The 27,878-nt window shown below is 43.8% G+C and overlaps 1 long non-coding RNA gene across 1 annotated transcript; it reads left to right on the top strand.

Annotated features, from left to right (window-relative positions):
• The first annotated feature begins 10,215 nt into the window (after window positions 1-10,215).
• On the top strand, window positions 10,216-27,863 carry LOC126992924 (uncharacterized). Its single transcript, XR_007747164.1, has 6 exons — window positions 10,216-10,442; window positions 12,414-12,511; window positions 14,247-14,319; window positions 16,122-16,228; window positions 24,005-24,078; window positions 26,880-27,863. It is a non-coding gene; the product is annotated as an uncharacterized LOC126992924 (long non-coding RNA).
• Window positions 27,864-27,878: the final 15 nt, after the last annotated feature.

The following is a 27,878-nucleotide window of genomic DNA, read 5'->3' as shown; positions in this document are numbered from 1 at the left end:
GCCAACATTGTAACAGTGATATTAGCACCAAAAGTTGTCCTCAATCCACGTCTTTGTAAAGTCGCAGGATTTAGTGAATAAGTGAATAAGTGAATAAGTGAGTCTTTAGCACTTTCTTGAAGATTACCAGACTACCACTATTCTTAAAATCCCCGGGTAATTCATTATAGAGCTGCGGGGCACTCTTCTCAAATGCTCTGAAACCCAGTTCCAGGTTGACTCCGGGCTCATAGAGTCTATACTGTTCTGCACTGTGTCTCAGTGACATGGCAGTGTCCAAATGAAAATCTTGTAGTAAATTCCTGTTTGGGCCGCTCAGGAATTTACTACAGTGTTATTGACCGAAGAAGGGTAAGCCACTTCATGCGAAGTTAATATTTTCATATGGATTCTTTTTTAGTTTCAGAATGCAGTGCAGCAACGGACTTGGCAAATAGAATGGCGGGGTCGAGGGGGGGGCAAAGCCCACCTGTTAAGGGAGTTTAGGAGGGCAAAGCCCAGCCATTAGGAAGATTAAGTTAGGTTAGGTTAGTATAAACATTCAGCATGCGGTGTGGGCCGGCAGAAATACGCAGCGCGGAATAGAACGGGGATGGGTCCACTACGCTGGTCAGTGATAACGGGTGGGGTGGGGCAGTGGTGGGGGTGGGTCAACATAAGAACATAGGGAGACTGCAAGAAGCCTAATGGCCTACACAGGGCAGCTCCAGATTCCCCCCCACTACCACCTGTCATTCTCGTCCATGTAGCTATCAAGTCTACTCTTAAAACAAGCTATCGTCCCTGCACTTACTGGCATTACTGAGTCTATTCCATTCCCCCACCGCCATATTACTAAACCAATGCCTGCCTATTTCCCTCTTAAATCTATACTTTTCTAATTTAAATCCATTACTGCATGCTGTATCCTGCTGGCTAATTCTCAGTACTTTACTTATATTGCCTCTGTTGTAGCCTTTGACCCATTTGAATTCTTCTATCAGATCTCCCCGCACTCTTCGTCTTTCTAGAGAATGTAAGTTGAGATGTTTCAGCCTATCTTGATATGGGAGGTTCCTACGCCCCTGAATCATCTTGGTCATCCTCCTCTGAACTGATTCTAGCAAGTTGATGTCCATTCTGTAGTGTGGGCACCTAAACTGGACAGCATAATCTACGTAAGTGTGGCCTAACTAACACTAAATAGAGTCTGGGGATGACCTCTGCACTTTTTTGGTTACCTTCCTGTTAATAAAGCCTAATACACTGTTAGCCCTATTCCTCACGCTAATACATTGCTTCATTAGTTTTAGGTCAGAGTTCACTAGCACTCCCAAATTCCTTTCACACACTGCTCTACCTATCACTGTGGAGTCTAAACCAGTGCTGTCTAAAGTTTTTCGCCTATTGTATCCTTTATTACCTTCTCCTACTGTTACCTACCCCCCATGGCTGATTAAACTCATTTATACTAGTATATTACCTATATTTATATTATATTTAGGTACACGTACATTACCTCCCTTCCATGGTACCCGTCCCTCCCTCTCTCTTTTCCTTCATAGAACATGGGACGTTTCTGCTGTGTGTGTGTATTTAACTAGTTGTAGTTTTACAGGGCTTTACTAGTTGTAGTTTTACGCTCGTGTGGTCCCGTCTGCGTATCTGTATTTGTCCAACTTTTCCTTAAAGTTTTGCACATTCTTCACCAATACTACGTCCTCAACTAGTCTGTTCCAGACTTCTATATTTCTTTGCGGGAAGCTATATTTCTTTATGTCTCAAGCATCTTCCCTTCCTCATTTTTTTACAGTGTCCTCACGTGTTGCTGGTGTTTATTCCTTCTATTAGTAATAACTCCTCATTATCTACCTCCTTCATTTAGATCAATAATTTATTAATTTATATTAGGTCTCCCCTTTCTCTTCTTTCTTCCAGTGTTGGTAGGTCCACTTCCTTTAACCTTTCTTCATGGAACTATTTGTTGCCATCCTTTGTATTCTTTCTAGTTTTTTTTTGTGTGTGTTTCTTCTTATGGGGAGACCACACCGCTTCCGCATATTCCAATTTTGGTCTAATCATAGTGGTTATAAACTTTTTCATCATATCCTTATCCATGTTGTGGAGTGCCAATCCTACATTTCTTACCATTCTATACGTATCACAGTATATCCTATTAACATGACTCTCAGGCTGTTGATTATCCTGTATTGTCACTCCCAGATCTCTCTCTTCTTGAACTTTCTTTAATATTTCTCCGTCTCCCATTCTATATGCCCACTGTGGTCTCCCTTCACTCTTTCCCATTACAATTACATGACATTTCTTCACACTGAACTCCATCTCCCATTTCATACTCCATTCCCAAATCTTGTTCAGGTCATCTTGCAGAATTTCACAGTCTTTACTGTTTCTTATATGTCTCAGCAGTTTCGCATTGTCTGCAAACAGGTTCATGTAACTGTTTACCCTCTCTGGCATTTCATTTATATATACAGTAAACCCCGCTTAAGTCAGACCCGAATAAGCCGGATATCGGATAAGTCGGACACTTTCAGGAAATTTTTTTTTTTTTTTTTTACGTTCTATCCCTACTGCACCGGTAGGCATTTTTTGCCCTTTGATTGAGTAATTTTAAGCCACTCGGCTTATATACTGGCTAAAATACCCTTGGGCTGCGTTTGAGAGAGTGACTCGGGGTGCACGGACCGATCTGTGTGCTCTCAAACGCGTGACACCCCAGCCCGGATTCCCATCCGGACTGCTCGCTGCAGCTCAGTTTGGAGAGGTGGAGCGCCTCCGTGCTGTGATGACGTCATCAGCTAATATGGCGGCCCAAAACAAACACATATAAGTGCTTCCATTGAATATCACCTCTCTGTGCCACAATAACCACTGCAGCTTCCTTTTCATCCTCTGTTGCAAGGACCTCGTCGGCCAGAACAGCTAGTGATGGATGTTTAAACGTTGTCAAGAAGATCAGCGGACGCCATTTTGCTGCCAGAACTGCTAGAGAGAGAGCAGCGGACACCATTTTCCTGCCAGTGAGACGCCATTACCATAGCAACGACGAGGCTTAACCCGGTAGCAGCGACGGGCCAAATTTGTGGCTTTACCATGCAGTAGCGACGGGCCAAATATGTGCCATGATTTAAACCCCCCAAAATAGATGATGCATAAACTGTTCACAAATGCTTTGATATAAGTTATGAAATGGTTTGTGTGAGTGATGAATTTTTCTCATTTTTCTCGCTTAGAGGGGCCATTAAGAAACATGATCCCCGCTGCTACCGGGTTAAATAGGGATGTAGTACTGTTTCAAATATGATTTCTAAGACAGTAACATACACAATATATAATAATTAACCCGGTAGCAGCAGGGATCATGTTTCTTAATGGTCCCTCTAAGCGAGAAAAATGAAAAAAAAAAAATCACTCACGCAAACCATTTCAGAACATATATCAACGCATTTGTGATCAGTTTATGCATCATCTATTTTAGGGGGTTTATATCGTGGCAAAAATTTGGCCCGTCGCTGGTACACGGTAAAGCCACAAAACTGGCCCATCGCTGCTACCAGGTTAAATTAATGGAGTTAAGACACAATACTTACAGAAAGATTTGTGGAGAGTAAGTTTCCTGGCACAAGTCTATGCCAGACTTTTCATCTCTAGTTAGTGTGGGATTATCCTCTCCGAGGATGCCCCACACTTTGCCTGTCAGGGAAGAAGCTGCAGGGATACCTGGCCCACCCCCTAGAAAGTAAAACAAAAAAATGTCAACTAGCTATAATGTAACAAGCTTATTAGCAGAAGAAATGGAGTTACTTTAAAAGGTTACTAAAGCAGTTATATTTACATTATATAACTCATACTAAGCTGTGACTGTTCAGCGCAGGCACAGATGACATGCCTTCAGTCAAATTTTTCCTATATTCTCCAATAATAGAATCTCCCCCTAGTTATTCTTAATACCTCACTTCACCTCCAACCTCTATCCACCGAAATCTTTCTTCAACTGCCCTATAAACTCTGCTGAAAGACATGAATAGAGTAGGGAAAGCAAATTATTAGATAGTAGAACACAACATTCACGTACCAGTCTCTCTCTGATGTTTCTTGATTTCTGATATTTTCCTTCGGGACTTGCTCTGAATGGCGTACCAACGCCGCTCGCAGTCCTCTGCCGTCCTAGTTGACCCAAACGCAGAGTTGATGGATTCAGCCACCTCCCCCCCATGCCCTCTTCTTCGTCGCAGAGGTGATGCTGGGGCCGTACTTCCCCTTAATCACCTCTCGATGGTCCTCCACACTGCTCACAAGAGCCATCGATTCTTCTGCTCCCAGTTTGGCTTCCTTTGGAAGGAAACATGGAAATGCAGGCAACAGAAAGCCTATTGGCTCATTACGAGGTTGCCCGCTTTGGTGATTTAATCTGCTCGACAGCCACTTGGGACCTGGGGAGCAGATGCAAGGCCCTCGACATTGAGGAGCAGATGAAAGCACCTCGATATTGAGGAGCAAATGAAAGCACCTCAATATTCAGTTTACTCCCGACGCAGCGAAGTGACGGTCGATTCTTTATTTGAAGGAGTTGATAGTATTCGCATTTACTACTTCTGAAGGAAGATTGTTCCAGTGACGGATGACTCGGTTTGAAAAGAAACTCCTTCCGATGTCTGTGTTACATCGACTAGACTGAATGGGTAAGCCGTTATTTCTAGTCCTTGAGTTGGTTTGCAATTCAAAGAATTTGGAGTAATCGACGTTATTGATTTTTTTCAGATACTTGAAGACTTGAATCATATCCCCTCGTAGGCGTCTTTTCACAGTCGAAGCAGCAGAGCCAGAAGCGTCCATCGTGAGGGGCAATGAATGTTAATTTTGGCGCGCCGGGTTTGTTGATGTCGGTAACTTGTCGACAAGCAAGGATAATACGCTTGTAAATAAGTTTATTAATGCCATAAAACCCTAAATCTTTGTCGTATAGGCTTCGTTAAGAGGCTATAACCATAAACAACCAAGCTTTTGGATTTTCAGCGTGCCAAGACCAAGACTAAGACATGGCGAAAGTAATGCCACTCGCGCTTTTACGTGAAGGGAAGATCCAGCTGCTAGCAGTAAAGTTAAAACCTAATGCTAGAAGGAAAACAGCTTCTAGCATTCACTCTAAAAGGACTCCTAGGACCCTTTATTAATACGGCCCCAAGTCAGCCTCCCGAGTTCCCGCAGAGCTGCTACAGCCCCGCTGCAGAACGTGGCATCACCAGAGGCAGTTCATCAACACCTACGTAACCTGGTGGAATGGACTGCTTGCCTCGCAGCAATGCCTGGAGAACATGACTGTGCAGCGCTTCAAGGAGCTGGTGAACGCATGGCTGCCGTCATGAAATGCCCAGGCATCAGAGTTGGGCCTTCAGATAGGGAACACTAAACATATTTCCTTTGTCCTGAAAACACTGTAACTGTGTGTAATTGAAATGCCAGAATTTTTCTCATTACAACACTCCCACACGGCCACTGCGCGTAACGAAACACAGAAATTAATCCAGACAAGGAAAGGTTTGCCGGCGCCGGGGAACGAACCCGCGACCAGCGTAACGGGAGAGCCACTCCTTTACCAGTCGGCCAAAGAGGTACCCCGCTGGCTAAGTGGGTTAAGGGAGGCTCGCCCATCAGGCAAGTCGTGTCATTACATAATGTGCACTACACTGAACTCTGTAATATAATCTTGTAATCTGTATATATAAAGAGAGAGAGAGAGAGAGAGAGAGAGAGAGAGAGAGAGAGAGAGAGAGAGAGAGAGAGAGAGAGAGAGATTTACATTGATAGATTTACATAGAAAATCAGACCACACAGACCCCATGGTCCAGACTTGGTGGTCTGTCCTTAAACCTAAGTGATTTTACATTAATCAGAAGACTCCAAAACGTTGCATTTCTACTCTAGTTGATATTAAGTTGATATTAAGTTGAAGGAAGTGACGGTCGAGCTTATTTTTGAAGGAGTCAATCGTGTTACACTGGACCACTGATGATGGGAGCTTATTCCATTCTCGCACTACAACGTTGGTGAAGAAAAATTTGGTGCAGTCTGAATTTACTTGTCTACATCTGAGTTTTACGCCATTGTTCCTCGTGCGCAAAGTGTCATCGATCATAAACAATGTTGATCTGTCTACATTCGTGAAACCATTAAGTATTTTAAAACATTCGATCAGTTTTCCTCGGAGGCGACGTTTCTCAAGAGAGAACATGTTAAGGGTAGAAAGCCTTTCTTCGTAGGATTTGTTGCGCAAGGAAGGGATAATTTTCGTTGCCCGACGCTGAACACCTAATTTAGCAATATCCTTTGCATGGTGGGGAGACCAAAACTGTACCGCATATTCCAAGTGGGGTCTGACTAAACTGTTGTAGAGCGGGAGTATTACATCTTTATTCTTGAATACAAAGTTTCTTTTAATGAAGCCCAACATTCTGTTCGCTTTATTTGCTGCATCGATGCACTGCTGTGAGAATTTGAGGTTTGACGCGATTTTGACCCCAAGTCCTTGACGCATTGGACGCTTTTGAGTTTAACGCCGCGCATTTCGTAATCGAACTTTTATTCCTCGTTCCAACTTGAAGGACCTGGCACTTGTCTACGTTAAAGGGCATCTCCCATCTATCCGACCAAGCTGAAATTTTGTGCAAATCCTCTTGGAGGCTTTGCCTGTCTTCGTCAGTGAGAACCGAGTTACCAATCTTTGTGTCGTCTGCAAATTTACTAATGCGGTTATTGAGTCCAACATCCACGTCGTTGATGTAAATAATGAAGAGCACTGGGCCAAGAACCGAGCCCTGAGGGACGCCACTAGTGACAGGCGCCAACTCTGAGTTAAATCCGTCAATCACTACTCTTTGTTGTCTGTTGCTCAACCAATTCGCGATCCATTGGTTTACCTGACCGTCAATACCTATTTGTTTTAATTTGTAAAGTAATTTATGATGCGGGACTTTATCAAACGCTTTCTGAAATCAAGATAGACTACGTCCAGTGATTTGGTTACGTCATAAACAGTGAAGAGGTCGTTATAAAAGGTTAATAGATTTGATAGGCAGGATCTTTTATTTCGGAAGCCATGTTGTGAGTCCCCAATGAGTGGCTTTCAAGGTAACTCACAATTTTGTCTCTAATTATGCCCTCAAGTAGCTTACCTACAACCGAAGTTAGACTAATGGGCCTGTAATTACCTGGTACTTTTTTGTCTCCTTTCTTAAAAATCGGTGTCACGTTAGCCTTTTTCCAATCTGAAGGGACAATGCCTTGTCGCAAGGACATATTGAATACGGTTGTGAGGGAGGAGAGTATTTCGCTCTTTGTTTCTTTCAGCAGAGTTGGATATACTTTATCAGGTCCAGGACTTTTATTTGTTTTAAGTGATTTGAGGGCTTTAAGGACTTCATCGGAGAGAGAGAGAGAGAGAGAGAGAGAGAGAGATTAAAATCATAAGAGATGTAGGAGGAGGAGAAAGAAGGAAGAGGAGTAGGAGAAGGAAAGAAGACTAGGAAGAGGAGAAGGAAAGAGGAGGAGGATAGGGGAAGGGAAGGAAGCTAAGATGGGAACTATAGAAAAGAAGGAATATGAGAAGGAAGAGAAATGGAGGAAGGGAGGCAGAGTAAGAAATGCGGAGAAGGAGAAAATGATGGAAGAATATTAGACAGGACGGGGAAACCAGGAAGAGGAAGGAGGAAGGAGGAAGAGGAGAAATGGGAAATGAAGAGCAAGAAGAGAGAGGAGGGAAGATTATAAATGGAAGAGGATGAGGAGAAGAGAGAAAGGGATAAATATAAGGAAGGAGGAATTAGAAAAAAACTGTATAAAAGGAGGAGAAAACAATATTATAGAAAGCAGAGAAGTGAGGGAAGAATCTCAGAAGAGAAGGTTATGGAAGGAGGAGGAGGAGGAGAGAGAAAGATAAATATTAGGAAGGAGGAATAAGAAAAAAAAAGTATAAAATGAGGAATAAATTATATAACAAAGAGGAGACATGAGGGAAGAATATTAGAGAGAAGGAAAAACATGATCAAAGGAGAGAAGAAAGCATGGAGAGAGGATGAAGAGCAGGAGGATGATGACAGAGAGGAGACACAAGGGAAGACATGAAGGGAGGATGGAGTTTTAGATGGTAAGAATCATGAACACTACTACTACTACTACTACTACTACTACTACTACTACTACTTCTACTACTACTACTACAACAGCTATCACTACTGCTACTATGCTTGGTCCTGGGCAAAGTGAGTCCTGGGTCATCCTGCCTCTGCTGCTGCTGGTAAGGTCTTGGTTCCTGAGCTCCTGGCACTGTCACTGTCCGCTGCTGGCCGGCACCTCACCTGTGGACGGTAAGAGGTGTGAGCCGTCTGTCTGTCAGGTGATTAGGGACTGAGCAAGGCACTGGTCCTGTTTGTGAAAAATATCTGATTCAAATAAAAAAAATCCAAACCAAACATAACAAAACCACAATAGGTCTTAACTCATAATTCATATATTCTTCCTTACTAATGAGAATTCCTATACAACAAAGTGAGGTCACTTTTTGTTGATTTATACCATAGGGCACTGGCTGTCATGGGTTTGAAAATACTCTAAACTTAACCTAACAAAACCTGTTGCTCTTGACTCAGAACATTCATTTATGCTTTCTTACTAGTGAGACTTCCTGTACAACAAAATAAGGCCACTTTTTGCTGATTTATACCATAGGGTGCTGGCTATCATGGGTTTGAAGATACCCTAAACTTATCCTAATAAAACCTGTAGGTCTTGACACAGAAAATTCATATATGCTTGCTTACTAATGATACTTTCTATACAACTAAGTAAGGTTATTCTTTGTGGCTTTATACCATAAGGCAGGGGCGGATACAGGGGGGGGACCAGGGGGCCCGGGCCCCCCAAAAAATCTCCGACCCCCCAGAAAATCTCGAGTGTATGCGGATAGTCGGTACATAACTGACACGCTTATAATGTGCCGCAACTATAATACGGAATGTGTCGTCGTCTGTAGGCATATGCAGGCGCGGATACGGGGGTGGGGAGCTAGATGGCCCGGGCCCCCCCAAAAAAATATTAGGATAACTAAAATATTTGAAATACCCATGAATTGAGAAAACATAAAATATATTTAAGATACCCCTAAAAAGCTAGAGAGCTGGGGAGCGAAGCCGGCCGCCGCTAGAGAGCCCTGGTCGCTGTCCTCCAAACTTTAAAAAAATCCTCCTTTAAGGTTCCTTGGGCTTTACTATGCGGAGGTGGACGGGATGCTCAGGCAGGATTTTTTTTTTCGGTGTCTGATGTAATTTTTCACTCTCCTGCAGGGCAGGAGAGTGAAGTCTATCAATTATAATTTTCAGAAATTTGGAATTTGTGGTCAGAAAATATTATACGGATAACATGAATAGGCTACGGCCACGTGAGCCTACGTCGTCAATGAATGTTTCTCAAAATGGATCACCTGCTCTTATTCAACTCAGCAGCTCCATTGTTCAGGTGCTGAACATACAATAGTTACTCGGCCACTCTATACTGTCAAGCACAAAACGGTCATTAAAGGTGGTAATACAGCGGCAAAGGTCGATCTCACAGGTGCCATACGCGTCGCCTGCCACTCTCCCCGTCATAATACAGAATCATTACATACTCACCACTGTCACCAGACAAGTTCACTTGGTGCCTCTACAGTATATAGTGCTCCAATCACTTTGACTGCACCTTACACCTAAAATCAAGTAAATATTAGAGGCAAGAAGGAGAGAAGGCACACTTACGACTTTTGCGCTCTCTCTCTGCCAGAGCCATCCCAATCTCGTATGCCTCTTCTTCCTGTCTCCCGCTACAAACACCCCTCCGCCAGTTGACAGCTTGACATCGCAGCACTCTACACACAGTTTTATGAACCCATCATTTCTCTCTCTCTCTCTCTCTCTCTCTCTCTCTCTCTCTCTCTCTCTCTCTCTCTCTCTCTCTCTCTCTCTCTCTAGCTACTAGGCAGAAGGATAGATAAATGTATTTTCCTTACAGTCATTTTCAGTTTTGTAATTTTCGTCGTGCAAATCATGCGAGGCTGAACAGTAATTAAGTTCTTGTGGTGCCCGACGCGGACTGACGCACTTACCATAACACTTCCCTTTTGACAAGCACAACAAAAATGGAAGGGAAGCAAAACACAGTGTGCGAGTGTTGGAAAATCAGAGAAGAATCACTTTATTAATAAGAGAAGACAGCTATATAGGTGCGTAACATTGTCAGGAGGCGCCGTTGCAAAGGGCAGCCATCATCATCATCAGCAGCAGCCAAACGTAAACAAACCAAGCCTGACACTCGTGCTGGACGCCGCCCACGGGACCCCGCCACCCAGCGCCCTTTCCCTCCCACTGGTGACGTGCCCTCCAGGCTGCTGGCCCATCACTGCCCCTGAAGTAGATCCTGCCCTCCAAACCCCGCCCATGCATGACCTCGCACACACCCACACCCCTCCACTGCACTCCACGCCTCCATCTTACTTGCTTGCTTACTTACTTGGTTGTGTTGTTTAGAGGCCTCACAGTCGTGGCTGCTGCTGCTCCCGGTCCTGCTCAACAGGGCGATTTGGTCCAGTATGGTGTTGGTAGTCCTACATCTTGAGGTGTAGCCCGGCACTGGGACTGTTTGTAGCAGCTTGTCCAGCCCATTCTTTAACCTGTTTACCGGGCAACCTGTTAGGTTTGGGACTTCCTTAGGCAGGCTGTTAAAGATTCGTGGCCCTTCATGGGACAGACTGGCGGCCAGCAGGGTCCTGCCTCCACCTGCTGGGGCTCTTGTGGGGAGGGATCTTCTGCTGCACTTTCGTCCGGTCCGCTGATTGACGTGCTCTTGCACCATACTAGGCTCATTGCCAACCTACCTACATGAAAAAATTTGTCTTCAACAAAAAGTATTCAAGAATGCATTCACGAATACTCTTGTGAAGTATTCATATTTGTATTGAAATTATCAGTATTTAAGAGTATTTGTATAAATATGAAGTATATATTTATTTATTATATATATATTTTTATGTATGAGAAGTTTTAAAAAAGCCTAACATAAAAACCTCCCTCTGGCCCAGCATTCAAGAGGTGCATGTTTCCCTTGACAGCTTCTCAAAGTTATCATGACGGACCTTGGCAACATGCCGCACCATTCAGCGTTACGCTGCCATGGACAACTCAAGCAGATCTCACTCTAGCACAGCCATGCAAAAGAGAGAGAGAGAGGTAGCGACCCTCTCTGAGGAGAGTGACGTGGCACCAGCGTGGTCTGGTGGGGAATCCCTGCGTCGTGCTCAAGTTAGAATTGATAGACTATAGTGGAGTTATTTTTAGTTGAGCTATGAGACAATGAATGTGGTCAGCAGCTGCCATATCCACTCCACCAGTTCATCATTGAAGAAAGGCTAGCCCAAGAATCTTGACATTTATCCTCCTTAACTACTTGGGTGTTATTCCAGAATTCAGATGTGGTTAGCTTAGATTAATTGGTCTTTTTTATTGACCTTTTCCGTTATTTTGAGCACTTTTTACCATTAAACATTTACTGGTTGGTTAGGTCAGGTCTGTTGTTACTGGTGGGTGTACTTCTGGAGCTTGCCTGAAGGTGATGGCTCTATGTTAATTATTACTATATATTGTTAATTTTAATGAGGACTAGGTGGCCCCATACTCTGCCTGCTAAATTTTTGGCTGGCCCCGGCCCGTGATTTCTTTAATTCTTTTTTTTTTATAATATTGAAGCGAGGGCAGCCAGCCAAGTTAATACCTACAATATGAATTCTGTTTTGGTCCCTGAATGCAGTGCAGCAACAAGGGAGTTTTGGAAGACAGAAGGGGGGTTGGGTTGGTTTAAATTTATCCGGCATTTGGCGTGGGTGGCGGAAATTTGCAGCTTGGTACTACGGATGAAGCGGAAGTTGATCATCGTGTGATTTCCTGAACAAAACAGTGTCTCCATAATAACATCAACATTATAGTTTGTCCAGAAGTAATCAGGCACCATCTTTATGTTAGATTTTGATGTCTTTAAAATTTATCTCCAATTCTTTCTCTCCCTTTTTCCTTCCTCTTTCCTCCAATGTTCTCTCCCTATCTCACTCCTCCCTTTCTCTCCCTATTTATTTCCTCCAATGTTCTCTCCCTATTTATTTCCTCCAATGTTCTCTCCCTATCTCACTCCTCCCTTTCTCTCCCTATTTATTTCCTCCAATGTTCTCTCCCTATCTCACTCCTCCCTTTCTCTCCCTATCTTTCCTCAAATTCTGGTGACAAAACAATTTTTTTTATTCGTTCATATATTTGTTAGCTATTGGTATGTTTTATAAATTACTCTTGACAAATATTCCTGGCAAGTTAAGTTTAATTTGTGCCTTGTTACAGGTCATCAGTGGATGGCAGACATGAGTGAAGCAGTCCTCTGGCCGCCACAGCAGGTTGGGGACCTGTAACACTGACACTGCTCCAATGGAACCAGACTTGTAAGTACCACGTTACACTGACCTGTGGAAACTTTTGTTTGTTTTCAATGTCGCTACAGTAATGCCTGGGTTTATGAGTGCCTTACTTTACCAGTGTTTTGATTCACAAGCAAAAAAAATCACTTAAAATGCCTTGGTTTATGATTGATGGCGGTGTAGGAGCACCCTGTCTGTACACGTTGAGGACACAAGCCTATGTTCGCTGCAAGGTGAGGGCGCTCACACTGCGTTGTGGTAGACTCACAGAGGCAGCGCCTGGTTGTGTTGGTGCCCCAACGTGAAATCTTTGTGTTTTCAGCACTACTACAATGTGCATTTATTTTATATGGTTTGCAAGCAAAATTCCAGAAGGATTTAAGGTCATAAACCGAGGTATGACTGACTCTATCAAGGAGACTCTCTGGCAGCACAGTAAACCCTCGATGAGATGGACTAATTGGGGGGAACTTGGTTCATTATTGCCGAGAGTCCGTTATGAGTCGCGGTTATTTTAAAATACTTATAACCTACTAAATGTAAGCATATAGTTTATATTACTGTGTGTGTTGTCAGCACATTGTCTGTATAGCTGCACAGCACACTTGGCGAGGCACTGAGGCTGCCAGGTTGGCAGTGGGCCGTATTGTTACGGATATGGATAAAATTTTACAAGTGCACCACTGGAAGACCAAACCGTTAGTTAGTTTGTGTTGTGAAATAACCTGCTAACTGTTTTTTATCACATAAAGGATTGATGACTTTCAATGCCTGCCGTGCTGCCGCAGCCACAAAACAAGTTCAGCTTGCTTACTGTTTCTACATTCCACTCAGTGCTCACAAAGATCAAAAGTGGACAAGATAGAACAAATTCAAGCAATTTTTTTCCTGCTGTGTATTCCCCAGGTGTGCATGCTCACCTGGTTTACTCCCCTGGTGGGCTTCCCAACCCCACAGTCCCCATGGTGAGGAGGGGAAGCCGCACTCTGCTGATGGTCTCAGTACATAATTACATAGACAAAAACAAATACTGCTGAAAGAGCTGGATAGTGCATCCTATGCAATCAACTTATAATTATGATTAGATCAAGAGCTACAGCCCATTTAGTGACATATACTGAACAGTGCTTGTACTGAACAGCAGAGTGACTTACAGGAGGTATTTCTGGTAGTAAACAACCCCTGCCATGTTTGCTGCTTATTTCCACCACGCCAAAGCCAATGAATTCAAACTAACCAAACCTAACTTGGCTCCCAGCGACCCCCACAAGCTGTGTCAGCACCGACACTCACAAACGCTTGGCAATTTCCCATTTCATTTACGTCCTGGATTGATGCGTGACATTTTTTGTGGTGTGAATACGTTCTCCATTTGAATGTGAACCACAAGCAGGGAAATATTTCACGGGTGGGCTGGAAAGACTACAGTAACCCAAGGATTGGTCATTAGAGGAGAGCAAGCTGGCTAGCAGTTGTACTTACCGGTTCGTCCAGAAATTATTCTTGGTGGATCCCCGTGGATTTCTGACCCTCTGACCTTGTCCGTTATGGCCGGAACTGTTGTAAGCAGGTCTGTTATATCCAGGGTTTTACTGCATCTTATGTATTAGCAAGTTGTGATGATTTTGTGACATAGCTGTGTCAGTGGTGTGTTGTTTCCTAGTGTTACATGTAGTGTGTTGCTTCAAGCTGTTTGGAACACAGTGGACCCAGAAGCCTGCAGCTTGCTCAAATTCCTGTTGCTTCTCTCTGATTTCAGGAACGGTGCCAGGGAGACCAACGCTGTGTGAGTGTCCCAGTGGCTTACTGTGCTGCGCCACGTGGAGGTTGAGGTGAGTGAGTGTTATATCACTGTTATAATTGAGTGGGTTGGCAGAGGTTGGGTTAATACACCACTCTTAGAGGCCTCAAGATGGAGATAAATAAAATGGGTTACACACACAGGAAGGTTGAAGGGATTGTTATTACTGTGATGGATTACAGACACACTGCTGTTCATGGGAAGGGAAAGAAGGAAGGAAGGCGAAAAAATGAAAATGCAAAAGAAAAGAGAGAGGAAAAAAGGAAAAAGAAAAAGAAGGAACAACCAAAAGTGAAGGGAGAGAGGAAGGGAACGACTACTAAAAGGTGAAAAAAAAAGAGAGAGAGAGAGAAAGAAGGGGAAAAAGAAGAAGGAACAACCAAAAAGTGAAGGAAAGGAAATGGAAGGGAAAAAAAGGAAGGAGTGATCAACCAAAATGTGAAAGGAAGAGAAAAAGTAGAAGGAAGGGAAGGGGAGGAAAGAGTGGAGGTAGAAGGGAAGGAATACCAATGCTGATTTAGTTAATTAATAAACAAACAAACACATTGAAATGAATCAAACTAACACACACACACACACACACACAACACCCAGGTGGTTCAAGTCTGGCCATGTCAAGGAACACATCTGCCTGGCCACTCACCAGCTGAGAGCACAGGAAGTCTGCAATAGGCCTATGGTAGGTCTTGTCAAGGCAGCTCCTGTCAACTAACCCCTCCCAACATCACTGTCCATTCCACTCATCCACCACTCTGTTAGTATTGACACTCACTCACCACATGACTGCCAGGCCTGTTCCACTCATCCACCATTCTGTTAGTATTGGCACTCACTTGCCACATGACTGCCAGGCCTGTTCTACTCATCCACCACTCTGTTAGTATTGGCACTCACTCACCACATGACTGCCAGGCCTGTTCCACTCATCCACCACTCTGTTAGTATTGGCACTCACTCACCACATGACTGCCAGGCCTGTTCCACTCATCCACCACTCTGTTAGTATTGGCACTCACTTGTCACATGACTGCCAGGCCTGTTCCACTCATCCACCAGTCTGTTAGTATTGGCACTCACTCACCACATGACTGCCAGGCCTGTTCCACTCATCCACCACTCTGTTAGTATTGGCACTCACTTGCCACATGACTGCCAGGCCTGCTCCACTCATCCACCACTCTGTTAGTATTGGCACTCACTCACCACATGACTGCCAGGCCTGCTCCACTCATCCACCACTCTGTTAGTATTGGCACTCACTCACCACATGACTGCCAGGCCTGTTCCACTCATCCACCAGTCTGTTAGTATTGGCACTCACTCACCACATGACTGCCAGGCCTGTTCCACTCATCCACCACTCTGTTAGTATTGGCACTCACTTGCCACATGACTGCCAGGCCTGCTCCACTCATCCACCACTCTGTTAGTATTGGCACTCACTCACCACATGACTGCCAGGCCTGTTCGACTCATCCACCACTCTGTTAGTATTGGCACTCACTCACCACATGACTGCCAGGCCTGTTCCACTCATCCACCACTCTGTTAGTATTGGCACTCACTTGCCACACGACTGCCAGGCCTGTTCCACTCATCCACCAGTCTGTTTGTATTGGCACTCACTCACCACATGACTGCCAGGCCTGTTCCACTCATCCACCACTCTGTTAGTAAACCAATTCTTGCCTGTGTCCTTGTTGAATCTGAATACATCCAGTTTAAACCCATTACTACATGTCCTGCCCTGTTCTCTAACCATAATAATCTTATTAATATCCCCCTTACTAAAGCCCTTCATGCTGTTATAAGATACACAACCCTTCATTACAGCCGCTGGACCCACCACCCATCGGCAAGTGTTCCAGGAGGCAAGAAGGAGTGACTCTACACCATGGAATTTTGACAGACCTCCTCCTCCTGCCTTCAAGTCTGGCCAAGTAAGTGTGTGTGTGTGTGTGTGTGTGTGTTTCTAAAGGAGTGACTAAAGACTCTCTCTCTCTCTCTCTCTCTCTCTCTCTCTCTCTCTCTCTCTCTCTCTCTCTCTCTCTCTCTCTCTCTCTCTCTCTCTCTCTCTCTCTCTTATTCACACAGGTACGAACGACGTCACCACGACCCGGTCTGAGGAACTGCTGGACAAGTACCGTAGGCTCATCCAGCAGTATAAGTCTAAATTCCCTAACATTTTGATTTCAGGAGTTCTACTGCGGACTTGGGCGGAGAGCGACTTCTTCAGTAAGGCCTTCAGCCTAAACAACCGGTTACAGACACTTTGCAGAGAGCTTGACGTGGAGTTCTTCAACACATGCTCTTCCACATGGACGGATTACACCTTTCTCCCATCGGGGCAGCCAGATTCGGAAGGCTCCTCAACGACGCAGTACATGACACCCGATCAAAAAACGACCCTCAGCCACGTTCCTCCACCCCGCCCTTGTAAATAGACGCCGTGCATCGCAACAAACCCGTAACCGTGATCTCGCAAGTACCTCCACCTCTATTACCAAGCTTCTTGATAACTTAAAAATCCTTAGTTTCAATGCGCGTAGCCTAAGAAACAAGTTCGATGAACTGAGATGTCTTGCTCTAACAGAAAATTTTGACATGATTGCTATAACCGAAACATTTATCGACACCACAAATATTGATTTAAGTTCCGAATACAACATATATGGCTACAGACTCTTCAACAAAGATCGTGTAAACCGTAGAGGCGGTGGCGTCGCCCTTTATGTCAAAAGCTATTTGCAACCCACTGACAAAACACCGGGAAACAGTAACGTTGAACATTTATGCGTGCGAGTAAACATTGCAAAAGTCAATTTAAATATATCTGTCTCCTACAGACCTCCCAGGCAATCACTCGATGACGACCTTGAAATGTACAGCGTCTTAAGGCAGTCACTTAATAACAATGACTCACTGATATTAGGAGACTTTAACCTCCCCCATATCGACTGGGCAACACTGTCAGGTACAGAAGGCAAGTCACATAGAATGATCGAATTTCTAGAAGAAAAGTATCTAAGCCAAATGGTTTCTGAACCAACTTGACAAAATAATATACTCGACCTTGTTATAACGACCCAAGATAACCTAGTCATTAATGTCACGGTAGGAGAACACCTCGGTTCTTGCGATCATAAATTAGTGCGCGTCGACATTACAGTTCAATCATCAGTGACTGAAAATAAAGTAAAGGTACCCAATTTCAAAAGAGCTAACTTCGTAGAAATCCGACAAAAACTAACAGAAATACAACTATCAGATGACGGCAACGTAGAGGAAGCCTGGCTAAGCTTTAAAAATCACTTACTCAGCAGAACACATTCGTCCCCTTGTGTGAGAAGCGAATTAACACTAATAAAAGCCCACCGTGGTTTAATAGCGAAATTAAACAATCAGTCAATGAGAGAAAATTGTTTTACAGGTTAAAGAAAGAACAAAGCACGCCCGAAAATATTAGACTTTATAATGATGCCAGGCGACGAGTAAAAAGACTAGCATGTCAGGCAAAGCGTAGATATGAAGAAAATATTGCAGCCAACTGTAAAAATAATCCGAAATCTTTCTTCAGTTGCATAAACAACAGAAAGGCGATCAAAAGTGGTATTGGACCTTTAACAAACAGCGACGGTGCACTAGTGACTGACAGCCAACACATTGCAAACCTCTTAAACAATTACTTTTCCTCAGTGTTTAATACTAACAGTCTTCCTCCCCCTACCTACAACACCAGCACTATTGTAAATCTCGAGCATGCATTGCCTAATTTTGAAATAACAACCGATGAAGTCCTTAAAGCTCTCCATTCACTTAAAACAAATAAAAGTCCCGGACCCGACAAAGTATATCCTATACTGCTTAAAGAAACAAAGAGCGAAATACTCTCCTCCCTCACAACCGTATTCAATATGTCCTTGCGACAAGGCATCGTCCCTTTGGATTGGAAAAAGGCTAACGTGACACCGATTTTTAAGAAAGGAGTCAAAAAAATACCAGGTAATTACAGACCCATTGGTCTAACTTCAATTGTAGGTAAGCTACTCGAGAGCATAATTAGAGACAAAATTGTGAGTTACCTCGAAAGCCACTCATTAATTGGGGACTCACAACATGGCTTCCGTAACAAAAGATCCTACCTGTCAAACCTATTGACCTTTTATAACGACCTCTTCTCAGTTTATGACGTAACCAAATCACTGGACGTAGTCTATCTTGATTTCCAGAAAGCATTTGATAAAGTCCCACATGATAAATTACTTTATAAATTAAAGCAAATAGGCATTGACGGTCAAGTAAACCAATGGATCGCGAATTGGTTGAGCAACAGACAACAAAGAGTGGTGATTGACGGATTTTACTCAGAGTGGGCGCCGGTCACTAGTAGCGTCCCTCAGGGCTCGGTTCTTGGCCCAGTGCTCTTCATTATTTACATGAACGACGTGGATGTTGGACTCAATAATCACATTAGTAAATTTGCAGACGACACAAAGATTGGTAACTCGGTTCTCACTGACGAAGACAGGCAAAGTCTCCAAGAGGATTTGCACAAAATTTCAGCTTGGTCGGATAGATGGGAGATGCCCTTTAACATAGGAAAGTGCCAGGTCCTTCAAGTTGGAACAAAAAATAAGAAGTTTGATTATGAAATGCGCGGCGTAAAACTCACAAGCGTTCAATGCGTTAAGGACCTGGGGATTAAAATCGCGTCAAACCTCAAATTCTCACATCAATGCATCGATGCAGCAAATAAAGCGAACAGAATGCTGGGCTTCATTAAAATAAACTTTTTATTTAAGACTAAAGATGTAATACTTTCGCCCTACAATAGTTTAGCCTTGGAATATGCGGTACAGTTTTGGTCTCCCCACCATGCAAAGGACATTGCTAAATTAGAAGGTGTTCAGCGTCGAGCAACAAAAATGATCCCTTCCTTGCGCAACAAATCCTACGAAGAAAGGCTTTCCACCCTTAACATGTTCTCTCTTGAGAAACGTCGCCTCCGAGGAAAACTGATCGAATGTTTTAAAATACTTAATGGTTTCACGAATTTAGACAGAACAAAATTGTTTATGATTGATGACACTTTGCGAACGAGGAACAATGGCATAAAACTCAAATGTAGACAAGTAAATTCAGACTGCACCAAATTTTTCTTCACCAACGTTGTAGTGCGAGAATGGAATAAGCTCCCACCATCAGTGGTCCAGTGTAACACGATTGACTCCTTTAAAAACAAGCTCGACCGTCACTTCCTTGAACTTAATATTAACTAGAGTGGAGAAGCAACATTTTGGAGCCGTCTGATTAGTGTAGAATCACTTAGGTTTAAGGACAGATCACCTAGTCTGGACCATGGGGTCTGTGTGGTCTGATTTTCTATGTAATTCTCTCTCTCTCTCTCTCTCTCTCTCTCTCTCTCTCTCTCTCTCTCTCTCTCTCTCTCTCTCTCTCTCTCTCTCTCAACTATTACTCCTCCTCCTCCTCCTCCTCCTACTACTACTACTACTACCACTACTAGGAAAATTCAAATCAGGATCTTCTTTTTTCTCATACAACTGCTACTTTTTCAGCTTTAACTCAACGGCTACTCCACTTAGAGTAACCCCCTTTTACCCACACCTGGCCACACCATTGTCCTAACACCACACCAAGTTATAGTCTCCTAACTTGTAGACTTTTAGCAGGAGAAGCAAAAAAGTAGATATATATTACTAGGAAAATTCAAATCAAGATCTTCTTTTTTCTCATACAACTGCTACTTTTTCAACTATAACTCAACTGCTACTCCACCGCCAGTAACCCCCTTTTACCCACACCTGGCCACACCCTTGTCCTAACACCACACCAAGTTATAGTCTCCTTAACTGTATAGTTTTAGCAGAAGCAGCAAAAAGGTCAACATATATCACTAAAAAAACTAAAATCCCACCAAATTTTTTCATCACTATCTCTAACATAAACCATTTGAACACCACCACTACTACTACACCCCCATTGACCACCCTTCCTCCTTCTCCTCCTCCTCTCTTTCTCTTCCTCCTCTGCCTCCTCCTTCCCTCCAGGACTTACCAGCCCTGCATCGTGCCATCTCCCAAGTGGTGCCTTTCCTTTGTTTATTATAAATGTTAGGAAATGTTACACTCATTGAGGAATGTACTGGTACAAATGATATTATATGAATATAATATAGGAATAATACCAAACATATAAAAATATGCCTCCCCAAAAGCTAGGCCACTGCACAAGATGAACATGTGTTAGGCATTGCAGTAAAGAACATAGGATGCATTAGGCCATTCATTGCATCCCTACAAAAGAGCAACTTATAAAAACATGTGTTAGGCATTGCAGTAAAGAACATAGGATACATTAGGCCATTCATTGCATCCCTACAAAAGAGCAACGTATAAAAAGAGAAACCAGTAAGACAGTTGTTGTTGTTGGTGCGGTGAATGTGGACCTCTGGTAACACAGTGAGCCCCTTCATGTGTGTGTGTGTGTGTGTGTGTGTGTGTGTGTGTGTGTGTGTGAGGTGATCCCTCATGGTCACAGCGTCACTGCCTTCAAAACTCCTGCCTTCTGGCTTTTTTAGAAGCAAAGCCATCGATGACATGGTCGTGTGATGGCAGCTGTTTGCCAGTCTCCTGATTGATGCTGATTATTGCAAGTCCACTGAGGCCATCTTGTCCCATGGGTGGCAGGACTTTATGAGCTTTAGCTCTGAAAAGCTCCTCTCTGTTGAGACCACAGTCACTGGGAGAGTGCCGGCAGTCTGTAGAGCAATCCACAGATTGCCGTAAAGTTCTTTCAGCTGATTTTTGTGGATGTTGGAGAGAAACCCCAATGCAGTCAAGTCATCTGAAGGCACGGGCGACAAGTTGTTGATTTCAAGAGCCCGTGCCTTTCCATCAATGTGTTTTTTATTCCCAGTGCTTAGAGTGGTACAGAGCTGCTTGTGGCATTGCTTGGACAACGCCTCACCAGCCAGTCTTATAAAGTTGAACAGCAGCACTCCAAATTTGTCTCTGATTTCTGCCAGTGTTTGAAAGCTTTCCTTTAATGAGTCAAAGGTGGTGTCCACAACCATGTTAAAGAATTCAGTTGGTAACCTCTTGATAGCCTGGGGCTTCATAGGCAAAGTGTTTCTCTGTGCCTCTTAAGCACAGGATTCATCTGGTCGCATACAGCAGCAAAGCTCTGTATCTTCTCACTGAGGTTGTTGCCTTCATGAGGAGGTCAATTGCTACATCAAGCTGCCTTGTGGCAGGAGCCTGCTCCTTGCTTGGCCCCATTGTCATACGACTGTCCTCTGCAGTTGTCAGAAGGAATACTCAGACCTGTTCTGAATCAAAGATGATAAACAAAGACCTGTGTTGTTTGGGAAGCCACAAGAAATGCTAGAAAGTGTTCCTCGAGTTCCAGCGCTTCATCAGTGTTGACAGTCCTTGTGACAACCAACATCTGGCTTGCGTCAGGAGTACCATGACTCAACAATACTTGGACCGTTTAATCTCAGCCACCACGGAGTCCAACATTTTCCTAGTGATTGAAGCAGTCAGCCCATTTTGTATCACATTTCCAAGGTAGCCGGAATGACTGGACTGCCCACGATGCTGCTTCATGGCAGGATCAAATTTGGCGAGCAGCTCCGGCCACCTCTTTTAAGACATTTCCATTGTGTTGTTGTGTTAGTAGACAATGCAAGATTTCTCTCAGCTAGAGATTGTACGATAGAGATCAGGCAGGTCAGGACATCCCTCTTCTCTGCCTCTGTCCTCTGGCCTTGATCCATGGTCGTGCCGAGGCAGTTCCAAATCCTTCCATGTTGTCATGTGGCTGTGTTCTGGAGTGCCTTCATGACTTTTCAGAAGTGTGCCTGTGTTTGTCCAGTTAGAGAGTCCCTCTGCCATTAATTTAACGTCCTTTCTTGAGAATTGCTTGCAGCAAAGTACATGTTTTTTCTCAGTAGGTTAGCCAAGTTTTCCCCATTCGCAGGAAATCAACACTTTGCTCTGTGAGCGTTTATCTTCTTCAGCTTTCTTCTTTTTTCTTTGCTGGGCACCAGAAGGGTGTATTGTCCTTTTCCACGCCATGTCGCCGCCACTCCTCACTCCACGCTGAGCCTGACACAGTGACGCTGCGTACAGCTTCCTGGAGGCAAAGCACTACATGTACGTTCTGGAGGCCTGATCCAAATTTGAGGAGAATATGGCAAAATACTTGAAAATATATGAATTTCTGGATTAATAAAGAAAATTCAGTAAATCTATTGATACACAACACACATTTTAGTAATAATAATAATAAAAAATAATAACAATGGCTGCTTGGGGGGCCTATGCAACTGTTTGCACATAACAAGAAACATCCCTGAGTCTAGGCCATCTTGAGACACATGACAGCCACGGTATAAATCAACACAGAATGATGTGTTGTATAGAAAGTCTCTTTAGCAAGGCAGCATGTACGTATGAGTTTTGTGAGTCAACAAGACCTGTAATGAGTGTTTTGTTAGGACAAGTACAGCCAGCACCTTAGATCATGACACTCAGAGTGTGTTTGGATGAGAAATAGAAGAATTGACAGCTGCAGTGCCTTCTGTAGAATAGATCATAATGAAGAACCCAAACTTGGCAATAGATTTAACACATTGCAATTATCAGCTGTAGAAAACCTTCATACAATAGACTGATAGATACATAGATTGTTACACGCTTTATTCAACAACTTCATGGCTTGCAGTAATAGATAGGACATCCGACATAGATATTATTATTATTACCAATTATTTATTTATTTATTTTTTCAGCATACAAGGACATTGAGGAAGAGGAGGAAGAAGAAGGAGAGGAGGAGGAGGAGGAGGATAAATAATTAGTGAGAACAAAATATCAATGAAAAATAAGAAAATGAGAGAAAAAAGTGAGAAAATGAAAGATAGTGAAAAGTGAGATAGTGAGGAAAAATATTTACTGCTGAAAAAAAGAAAGAGAGAGAGAGAGATACAGAATAAAGTGAGAAAGTGACTGGATTACTACTACTACTACTACTACTACTACTACTACTATCACTACTACTACTACTACTACTACTACTACTACTACTACTACTACTACTACTACTACTACTACTACTACTACTATCACTACTACTACTACTACTACTACTACTACTACTACTACTACTACTACTACTACTACTACTACTACTACTACTACTACTACTACTACTACTACTACTACTACTACTACTACTACTACTACTACTACTACTACTACTACTACTACTACTACTACTACTACCTCTACTAGTACTACTACTAATACTTTTTTTTTATACTACGGGCCATCATCTATTAGAGTTGCGTTGTGAGAGGTATATTCTCTCATATCCTTTCACAAAGCAATTCATTGGCCCCACCCCGCCAATGACTGTGGCCGACAACCATCCTTATTTAATATTACAAACCTTACTAAACATATTATTTTTAAGCTAACCGAGCTTGTGGTTGATACGACTATCAACCACTGTCGCCTCAAAGTCCAGGACGGCAATGTGGGTGGTTTTGGGTGCAGGTGACCTGGTTCCTCTCAGGCAGACCAAGGCTGACCTCAGGAGGGAGAAGGACAGCCTGCATCTCATCTAGGCGACCACACTGCTTCTTGGCTGCTACTACTACTACTACTACTAACTCTTCCTCCAACCTGCAGGATGTGTGAAGAAGAAGAGGAAGAAGAGGAAGGCTCAGGAGGAAGGAAAGTCCCTCACTGCATTAAGACTCAAGGTAATATTGATTAATTTTTCATTTCTTCCCAATGTTTTTTTTGTGTGTGTGTTTATTTGTTTGTTCCTTCCTTCCTTCCTTTGCATACATGTAGGTGGGGCAGGACGGAGTGAGGATAGGGACGGAGAGACTGAAGGAACAAAGGAGGGAGTGACACAGATAGATATATAGGGTGTCTCTCTCTCTCTCTCTCTCTCTCTCTCTCTCTCTCTCTCTCTCTCTCTCTCTCTCTCTCTCTCTCTCTCTCTCGATAATAGATAGATAGATAGATTTGTTTTGTGTGTATTTTTGTCTCCTGGTAGATAGATCCCTAAGACACACTTGCTGGTCAGTAAGTAACATTATGGAAAACTAAACTAAAAAGACCCTTAAAACAGCATGATAAGACGTGACCTTTCTTGCCTTATAGTGCAGCAAGTGGTTGTTGTTGTTGTGTTCCAGTGAGGGACTCCTGGAGTGTACAGACAGACCTTTCTTGCCTTATAGTGCAGCAAGTGGTTGTTGTTGTTGTGTTCCAGTGAGGGACTCCTGGAGTGCACAGAGAGGAAGGAATAATGCTGTCTTCACCAGAGAGTGCTAAAGGGAGGGGTTGGGTAAAGCTTTATTATATATAGAGTGATTTACCAAGATAACCTGGTGTTTGGCAGTAGGAGGGAGTTGCTTTAGAGCAGTGGCAAGCAGGGATGTAAGGTCACCATGCATTGTTTGGCTGGCAATGGCTAGCTGAGGGTAACAATAATTTAGTGAGCTTGTGCCTTACTGAAAAACTGTTCTTGCCCAAGAAGAACAATAAAGTGCAGCTGTTTTAGTGTGGGAAGTGTCTCCTGAGGAGTCAATAATAGGGCTTGCAGACAGTACATTTCCAGCAGTGTTTGGTGCGCCCACAAAAAGAGCTTCCACAATGATAAAAAATGCAGGTCACTCTTACACAAACTGTACCTAATGAAGGATTTCCCTTACCTGAAAGCATCTTATAGTAGGTCATCTTTACATAAACTTATTACAAATACATCACCTTCATCATCATCATCATCATCATCATCATCATCGTTTAACGTCCATTTCTTCCTTGTGGTGGACGGGGTATGAGCCTCCTCCACTGTCCATTTCCTCCGTGATGTTCAGCCTCCTCATATCTTCCTCCACCTTGGGCTTCTCTTCTGCCTCAAGGTTCAGTTCAGGATGTGTTCTTCTCCTCACAAAACACATTAATCTGGCCTTAATCCTCCAGGCCACTCCTCCTACCACTTCTTCATTTGAGATTCCATCCTGCCATGTGATTGCCATCAAGTATCTCAGCATTCTCACACCACACTAGTGCCTCCAGCTGTTTCCTGCCAGCCCAGGTCTCTGCCCCGCACACACACACACACACACACACACACACACACACACACACACACACACACACACACACACACACCTGTGCTGCCAGGCGGGATATTCTGGTTCACTAGTAAGCCTGCCAGTTCCCTGCACTCTTCCAAGCACAAGCTGTCCTGCCTCTCACTGCTGCCAGGCGGGATATTCTGGTTGACTAGTAAACCTGCCAGTTCCCTGCACTCTTCCAAGCACAAGCTGTCCTGCTTCTCACTGCTGCCAGGTGGGATATTCTGGTTGACTAGTAAACCTGCCAGTTCCCTGCACTCTTCCAAGCACAAGCTGTCCTGCCTCTCACTGCTGCCAGGTGGGATATTCTGGTTGACTAGTAAACCTGCCAGTTCCCTTTCCAAGCACAATAAGCTGTCCTGCTCTCACTGCTGCCAGGCAGGATATTCCTGGTTGACTTGTAAATATGCCAGTTCCCTGCACTCTTCCAAGCACAAGCTGTCCTGCCTCTCACTGCTGCCAGGTGGGATATTCTGGTTGACTAGTAAACCTGCCAGTTCCCTGCACTCTTCCAAGCACAAGCTGTCCTGCCTCTCACTGCTGCCAGGTGGGATATTCTGGTTCACTAGTAAACCTGCCAGTTCCCTGCACTCTTCCAAGCACAAGCTGTCCTGCTTCTCACTGCTCCTCCGTATAACATCCCCAGGTGTCCACTACAGGGCGTCACCATCCACACTTCTGCCTCTGTCCTCCAACACAAGGGAAGGCTGCACCAGCTCCATGCACGTCTCCTACACCCGAACACCTCCCATGACACCACCTCCTGCACACTCCCTCTTCACGGATATCTCCCGCCACTCTCCATTCCTATCATCGCCACGACCTTTGTCTTTTTCACCCTCAGCCCTCTTCCCCGCCCTAAACTCCTCCTCCCATTAACACCAGGTCATACAACAGCTCCCTCTCTTCTTGTGTTAGAATGTTGTGTTTGTAACAGATGTGGATTCTGAGATATTGGCAGTTGAATTTAGAGCTAGAGTTAAATTGAGGTCATTTTTGGCATGATTTTTAAGTTGAAAGTAATTAAACCCTCCTGAACTATAAGGTTATGAGCACTGCCAGTTACAGGCGTTGTAGGTGAGTGTAAGGAGCATCTTGTGTCAGAATATTGTGTTCCTGACTGTTGTAGATTCTGAGATATTGGCAGTTATTAGAGTTGTAGTAGTCATTGAATTTTGGATATTTTTGTGTTGGAAAGTTTTTAGCTAAGTACAGATATTTCATGAACTATAAGGTTATGAGCACTGCCAGTTATAGGTGTTGTAGGTGAGTGTTAGGAGCATCTTGTGTTGGAATCTTGTGTTCGTAACTCTTGTGCTTACCGAGATATTGGCACTTGAAGTTGACACACACACACACACACACACACACACACACACACACACACACTAACTCTGCGATGGTTCTTGCAGGGAAGGAGCCGAGATGAGACCAGACTCAGCCCTCCAGTGAGCCCAGGTGACCACCAGGGGGACACCCACGCACCTCATGGCTTAGGGGAAAATGCATGAAGGTGGTGGGTGAGTGAAGCAACGCACCCCCTGTGTATGCTCAGGTCCCAGGCTACGTCAGGTCAGGGGCTGCCTCAAGAACAGGTCATTTATCTCCACACTTTCCTCCATTTTTCTCCTGTTTTCTCTACCTCTTCCTCTTTTCCTCCTATGCCCAAAAATTGCTTAATCTTTCCTCTTCCTCCCCCTGTCTTCCGCTTCTTCCTCCTCCTCTTCGTTCCTCTCCTATCTCCACTGTTATCAAGGTCTGTGTATTTCTCCAATGTGATTTTGGTGGTTTCATTATTTCCTCCTCCAAGTTCAAGTCCATTTTTCTCCCTTTTCCTTCCTCTCTTCCTCCTTTCCTCCTATACCAAAAAATAGCTTAATCTTTCCTCTTCCTCCTCCCATCTTCCTCTTCCTCCTCATCCTTTTCATTTCCCTGTTATCTCCACTTTTATCAAGGTCTGTGTATTTCTCTGGCATAATTTTGGTGGTTTCATTCATTTCCTCCTCGAAGTTCAAGTCCATTTTCCTCCACTTTCCACAACCTCTTCCTCCTTTTCTCCTACACCAAAAAATAGCTTACTTTCCTTTTCCTCCTCCTCCTTTTCATTCCTCTCCTATCTCCACTTTTATTAAGGTCTGTGTATTTCTCCAGTGTAACTTTAGTGGTTTTGTTCATTTCCTCCTCCAAGTTCAACTCCATTTCTCTCCCTTTTCCTTCCTGTCTTCCTCCTTTCCTCCTATGCCAAAAAATAGCTTAATCTTTCCTCTTCCTCTTCGTTTCCTTGTTATCTCCACTTTTATCAAGGTCTGTGTCTTTGTAAACTTTGCAGAATGGACGAAAAAAACACCAGAAATTGCTTGTTTATTTATTGAGCAAACTGACACTTCTTGCAGAGAGAGAGAGAGAGAGAG

This window comes from Eriocheir sinensis, unplaced genomic scaffold (assembly GCF_024679095.1).
Source record: "Eriocheir sinensis breed Jianghai 21 unplaced genomic scaffold, ASM2467909v1 Scaffold522, whole genome shotgun sequence".
NCBI classification, from domain to species: Eukaryota; Metazoa; Arthropoda; class Malacostraca; order Decapoda; family Varunidae; genus Eriocheir; species Eriocheir sinensis.
This window is presented reverse-complemented; position numbering and strand designations above follow the sequence as displayed.